Below are 7,379 nucleotides of genomic sequence, written 5' to 3' on the forward strand. Positions count from 1 at the left end.
CAAAGATTTCTTTATGTTTAAGATTTTTTCCAATATAATGATAATTCTATCTTTCAACAAGAACGTGCGTATCTAAATCTTGAAAAAACAGTAAACCAAAACAAATATTGATTTCCTACTTATGTCTGCTATTGCAATAATAAATATACCATTATCCAGAAATGGTGTAGCCAGCTAATCAGATTCCTCCTTACTTTCAATTTCCATCAAGTATGAACACATTTTCTGGCATTCCAACTAATTTGAATTTTAAAAGGGAGTACATCAACTTAACTATATAATCGTTCATTTTGTTGATGAAATACCATATATGTACGTCTTATTTTAGTACCTTTTTCCAGAAGTGTTTGGAAGGTGGGTTAAATTACAATATATCGAAATTTAATCACAATACAACATTTGTTTTAGCTTTTTTTAGTTTTATTACTGAATCTTATTGTAAAAAATGATTATCGTAGAAAGAAAAAAAATTATTATTTTAAAAAGCTGAATGATTAAATGATATCAAAGTAAACTTCGCTTGCGCCCATGTGCCTTTCCTATAGCAACGACCATTAAACTTTATCCAATTTTATTCACATCCTATAAACAGAAGGTTTAACATATTGTTCCATTTTTTGGACATTAAATAAGTTATTTATGTTTTGAAATTTTATTTTTTCATTGTTTTTATTTATTTTTTATTTATTTGTTTGTTTATTTTTTATATCTTTTATTTTATTATATTATTGCCAAAACTCTTTTTATATTATCGCAAAAACTCTTAAGTGGGGTAAGTCTTGCGTGTTAGCCGTGCGGCATCAAAAGATAAAGCATTTATTCAGTCTTCATTTACAACATAATTGATATTCATTTCTGAAAAATCAACGTGCCTATTAAGTTAAGAACTACATTGGCTTACCGTGAACAATACATGTCGTAATTATTGATTGATGTTTGATTATTAATATGACAAATGTCCAACCTAATACTAGTAAATCCGATATCTACAATATGATTCAACCCTTTGCATAATTTAATTTTACATAGTCATTAAGTGTTTCTTTTTTCAACCATTATAAAATGACGATACGCTAACAGTATTCTTTTCAAAGAAAAACTCGGTAAAAAATAATCATTGCGAACATCTTTTTTTTTATATTTTCCCCCTAAAATTCTAGTTTTTCAGGGTTTAGAATTTTTGAGTATGCAGATTCATTCCTGAAAAATGATGTAGTACCTTTATCTATCTCAAAAATCGGTATTTTCAGTGTTCCATTTTGTTTTAGAAAACAATTAATTATGATAATTCAAAACGCAATTAAATATTCATAATGATAATGATTAAAACTCGTCAATTTTTTTAGGCATTATTACTTCTGCAACATAGAATACAAGTTAGCAACTCAATGTTTTACAGGATGACAATAACGTAATTTTCATTTTATAGTCTCTACACATCTTTCATTACAAAAACTTGACAACAGAAGTTCATCAATTATAATTGCTTTCATCACTGAAGTGGCAAATTACACTTTTTTCCTAAAATAAAATTCCTCAAAGAATATGAAGTAGACGACAATGCAATGCATTACGAGTAGATGATGGACCTTCCTTTTGATTTGACAGTAATGTTAAAACTGAAAAAGAATGGGGATCAATTGTAATCATTTCAGAACTATGCATATGCACGGCTGGTCCTTCAAAAATAATCTATCTGGCAAGTTGACAAAATGTTATCGTTACGTTTAACCCCTCAAAAATGAAAAACAACATATAATGTCTTTTCATATGACAATATGACTATTGCTCATTTATTATACCGTCATTTATTAGAAACCTAAATGCAACAACAACAAAAACCAAAATGGTTTAAAATACATAATCTCCAAGAGAAAAATGATGAGTTGAACTTTGTATTAGAGTAATGTACAAATCAATGCGTTCTCCATTACTTCATACCATGACAATGATCATACAATTACCGTTAGAAATGCTTATAGAAACAAACTCGATTCTTTATGATAATAGTAAAATCTTAAACTTCAAAATGAGTTGCTGAGAGTATATTAAAAATTACCATAAAAATTAGTACAACCAACTTTTATTTTCCTCTTTGTAGTGTGTTTTTATGTAAACGACCAATGATTCATACTGTAACAACAATTTTTTTTTTTTATATATTTTTTGCGGCCCATTTGACGCTTGCGTCAATATTATTTCTTGTTGAAAGATTTTTCGCAAATCACAGAGTTTAAATAAGAACATGGTCGATCATTCCATACTCCATCTCTCAGCATATCGATGCAATCCTTATTAAGTGCTTGGTTTGGGTTACCAAGGCTTGGCTCGTGGTAATGCCAATTAGTAAAACTCATGAGTGTGTTTGAATGGTCCCATTTATACTGGCCTTCAGTATCTAGGTCATTTCCTCCTGTCCATGCCGTGCAATCAAAAAATGGGTCAGACTTACAGTTTGCTATAAAAACAGGAATGAATAAGAATCGTTTAGGTAATTGAATTTTGATCTTAGTATCACTATTTACTTTTAAATCAGTGACTCCAATTCGTTAGAAAGAGGCAAAAACAGCGGTATATACCTTTAATTTGTTTTATTTCATGACTGGTAAATATTCCTAAATAAAACTTCTCTCCCTCTTCTTTAGGATTTGAAAAGTGTTTACAATTTCAAAGGTATTTTTCAAAATTGAATTATATTCCATATTTCAACAATGTGTTTTAATCCGTGACCGAAAACCAAATTTAAAAAAGAAAAAGAAATACTGAATTGCTTCTTAAGTTCAGTATTTCTTTAACATATAAATATATACCATTATCCAGAAATGTTGTAGCCAGCCAATCAGATTCCTCTTTACTTTCAATTTCCACCAAGTATGAACACATTTTCTGGCATTCCAACTATTGTTGTTTTAAAAAAGAAAAAAAGGACATCAAACTTATTATTCGATCGTGAGTTGAAGTGAAGCTTCAGGATATAAAGCGAATTGGTTTTATTTTTTGTATTTTGTTTATTTCTGACCTTGGGGGGGGAGGGCTACAGGGTAACATTACAATTACCCCGCGTTTAATTATTATCGAGGATTCGCGATCGAAAAGTAGTATTATCGTGAAACGAAAAAAATCAATACTGAAAGCGTAATATACACATGTACCTTTGCATTAGCCCACGTGGCCTTTGATGAGCTTTTCTTGTAGCAATGACCATTAAACTTTAACCAACCATTTTCACATCCTGGAAATAGAAGGATTTTATATTTGCATATATTGAACACTAAATAGGTCATTCGTGTTTTGAAGTTTTCTTTCCTTTTAAATATTTTATTATATCATCGTCATCATAATTATTATCTTATTATTATCATTATCAGTTGAAAATGATATTAAATTTTTAAGTGGCTATATCATTAAGATAAATAATGTAATAATGTAAAATTATGCTTTTTAAACTATGCTAATTCATTCGTTGTTTATAAACAGTCTAGCTGTGTTGACATTATGAATGTTGAACTGGCTTTTGCTTATACTTGTAATTGTTTCTGTACCAATTAGATATTTGAATTTGTTTACAATTAGTTATATGCAGGTCCTTCTTATAAACCCTTTTGTACTATCTCAAAAGAATGAACTGTTCAAGGGGGGGGGGGGGGGGTTGTACCTGAGATTTGCACTTAGAGATATTTGAGCAATCATTACCTAATGTTTATTTCATTTTCAAATGATTCCATCAATTCGGATCAGCGGTATGAACGCCCGTCAACATAATCGATGTTCATTCTGAATATGACACTTTGTTAATACACTAGATTAATACTTTCAATACTTTCAATTATTGCCATCACACAACCCTCTACATCCATCTTTTGTTTGTTGATTTAAAAAAATCTTTTTATAATTATTATATGAGATACTTTAACAATATTCTCTTTAGAAAAATACAGGAAATAAAGGAAAAAAAATAACTGCGACCAACTTTTCAATTAATTTCCCCCAAAATTATCAGTTTTAGCTATTTAATCAGAATTTCAGAAATTTGATATATAATTTAATATATTTTAAACATCAATGGTACTTGAAGATTACCAATTCAATTTGTTTTGTTTTGTGTTTTGTGGGGTTTTTTTTTTTTTCTCAATCAAGCTTCGCTAATTAATAATCAACGAAAATTCCTTTTAAAAACTCCGAAATAATCTGATTTTTTTGGATTTTACAATCTTGCGCATGTACATTTCATTTACCCTAAATCACGGGAGGCTCTTTAGTTTATGTTTCCACAATATCACGTTTGCATGGATAAACTCAGAAACGATAATACAAATACGTGTAAATCTAATTGAAAATGTGTCATATATTCTGTTCATCAAAGGAAATACGGGAGAGAACTCTAACTCGATGAGTTTGATATGAAAAATCCCGAGAGTTCCGAAAGGCAGCATGGTGTGTAAATTCGAAGCAAGTAAAAAACGTTGGTAAAAAAAAGTTAATTCTTCATTAATATGAATTAAAGTTTTAAATGTAAGGTATTTACAGCCTCAAAATGGTTTGTTATGAATAATTTAACTGCTATTTTCAATGCAGCTTCATTATTTTTTCAAATATCGTTTCGGAGCGATTCCGTAATTTTCGCTACATTACGGGTATATGAGACCAGGGAGGCATTTTAACTGTTGTGAAGGCTTGCCCTGAAACACAGTTAGATTATTCTAACTAAGCAGAGTGCAGTGAAATTAATTGCATTATTGTAGGCTGAAAGCTTGGTTATGTAAATGTCAACAAAACGGTGTGTCGATGTATCTTTTTCGTAAATATCCGATATCATATGCAATGTCAACCCGTGCACGCACGGGTCAAAGTGTAGTATTTATACATTTAAAAAAAACCCGTTCAGCTATCTTCACAGCACTCAACAATGATTGTACTATTGTTCTGTCATTTACAACTTCTATTTCAAAGATTTTTTTTTTAATTTTCTTGTCTTATAGCGGGTATTTAATTAAAAGTATATAATCAGTAAGTCAAATCAATGCAACAATTAGTTTAGAACATTTGGCATTATAATCGTCAATCAATTATGCATACATATTTCTGATATTTAAAAAAAAAAATATTTATTATATCACAGAATTGCATTCAACCACAAAAAATGCAACATAAAACTTTTTGAGGTATATAAAAAAAACATTCAGGTTCTTACACTTAATCTCATATAAAAATGAATTTGTTTTTCTATTTACCTTTGACGAAGAAACAAAAAAAGTTCCATTAAGCTACACACTAAAGGTAGTTTAAAAAAAACAATAAAAAGACACTTGTACCTTTTTGATATGCCAGCATTCCTTCAAACGATAAAAATGCCAAAGAAATAATTGCGCTAGTGCTCTGAAAGTCCGCAAAATGGACCCCAATACACCGTTGATTATGTCTACTGTATAGAAATTCCTTGCAGCACTGATTCAAGAGACATAGGCTGCCGCACTTTACAAGACTCACTTCCTGGAGATCAAACATGGAGAGGGATGAGTTCGTCGATTCAACGATGTTATTTTGCAAGTATACTATATCTTTGTATTGGGCCCGCGTATGGACCGTCAATTCTAATAGAACATAAACCATTATGATAGTGATAATCATCGTTATGAACACAAATTTATCCACTTCAGGAGAGTGTTTAATTTCTATGATATAATCAAACTTCCAACGAAGATCGGATTGTATGTAAGGTAAGCTTATCTCGCTGTATAACAAGCATCGGTCTCACGTGATTGTTGATTCATACGTAATCAATAACTCAATCATCACTTTGCTTAATTGTTTATTTGAGGACGCCTTTCCTTCTTCAAGTTCAACAAACAACATTCTAAATTAATCCATATTTCTTTTCTCTGATTTTAGCAATATCAAATTATATATAACACATATGAAATAATATTGAACAGTAAGCACAGGCAATATATTCAAAGTAACTCTTTATACTGAAAGGAACGGACAGAAATCAATCGTTGATATGAGATTATTAATAAACAGAGCAATGCTCATTTCACAGGCGAAAGAGAAAATTTCATTATATATTTTTTTTTCAATTTCAATATATCGCTTTTTATTATCAATAGCAAAGACTGCGTATTAAACAATTTGAACGTACTTTTTTCAAGCATTCTCTTTTTGATGAAATTTTGATTGGATATTAAAGGTGTGGAAACCTCCAATCTTTTGTTTAGCACTGTATGACTCTCACTCATTATTAGTTTTGAATATTTAACACCATCTCAATAATTAGTGAAATTTTTCTTTCATCTTTTTTTTAACATTATCTTAGAAATATATCATGATATAATGTTTTTGAATATTATTGCTGAAGAATGTTCGATTAACAATAGAAAAGTTTCAACTGAATACAACCAGAATGGATTTGCAATGTTATATATTTACATTTTCCAGTGCCTTTGCCTGTGCTAACACTACGTATAGATTTTGTACTATATAACTCATAAAGGCAAATTGAGGCGCCAGCGGGGTTTGATTTTTTATATTTGATATATAATCGTACGATGTTTTAAAATTATATAGATATAAGGAATCATTCTTTGAATATCATGAGGTAATAATTTCGGTCGGGGCGTGATCAAATCTGGGCTTTATTGGATTTGATTACGCCCCGACCAAAATTATCACCTCATAATACTCTAAGAATGATTCCTTATTCCTTAATTATCTGTTGAATTTCAACTCGGCATAATTACTGATTTTCACAGACTGAGCTCACAAACTTTATTTTCTCATTGCATTATAGACAACTGTTGAGATAATGATTTATTCATGTTCCATTTACCGAGCGTTGAAAGTAATCTGATTACTATTATGTTTTACCCTGTTTAATACGTGTAAGAGTAGATTGAAGTGTTTATGTACATTAAAACTCGATTATTACGAAACGTTATTTAAGAGAACTTTTTCGTTATATCCGTAACTTGTTATATTCATATTTCGAACTCGTTAAATATTTATAGCGAATACGTAGTTAACAACTGTTGCTACCTCAATACCGGAAGTCTAACCGGGATACTAATTACAAATGCCACAAGAAATACTAATCGTTTCCGTATAATAAACTAAAAAAATAAAATAAAAAAGAAGTCACTAAAATTGATTTTATTTCTGCGGTAAAATATCTTTGAAGTGCATAAGGAATACATTATTTTATTACTGTTTGTAAAAAATACAAATTCATACGATGATAATCATGGTAATGCATAATTCACTTCTTAGAAAAAAAACAGTTTTCAATTGTTATTTGTTTTTGTTCATGTGCAATTTCACTCATTTCGAAAAATCGTATTTCGCTGATATTCTGTCGCGTTTCCAGTCCGCGACGAATGATATCG

The 7,379-nt window shown here is 29.9% G+C and overlaps 1 non-coding gene across 1 annotated transcript; it reads right to left on the reverse strand.

Annotated features, from left to right (window-relative positions):
* Positions 1–1,685: 1,685 nt before the first annotated feature.
* Positions 1,686–5,661, reverse strand: LOC105346620 (uncharacterized). Its single transcript, XR_010711485.1, has 4 exons — positions 5,313–5,661; positions 3,153–3,232; positions 2,811–2,898; positions 1,686–2,458 (listed from the first exon to the last, which is right to left on the reverse strand). It is a non-coding gene; the product is annotated as an uncharacterized protein (transcript).
* Between the last annotated feature and the right edge of the window lie 1,718 nt (positions 5,662–7,379).

This window comes from Magallana gigas, chromosome 1, assembly GCF_963853765.1.
Source record: "Magallana gigas chromosome 1, xbMagGiga1.1, whole genome shotgun sequence".
NCBI classification, from domain to species: domain Eukaryota; kingdom Metazoa; phylum Mollusca; class Bivalvia; order Ostreida; family Ostreidae; genus Magallana; species Magallana gigas.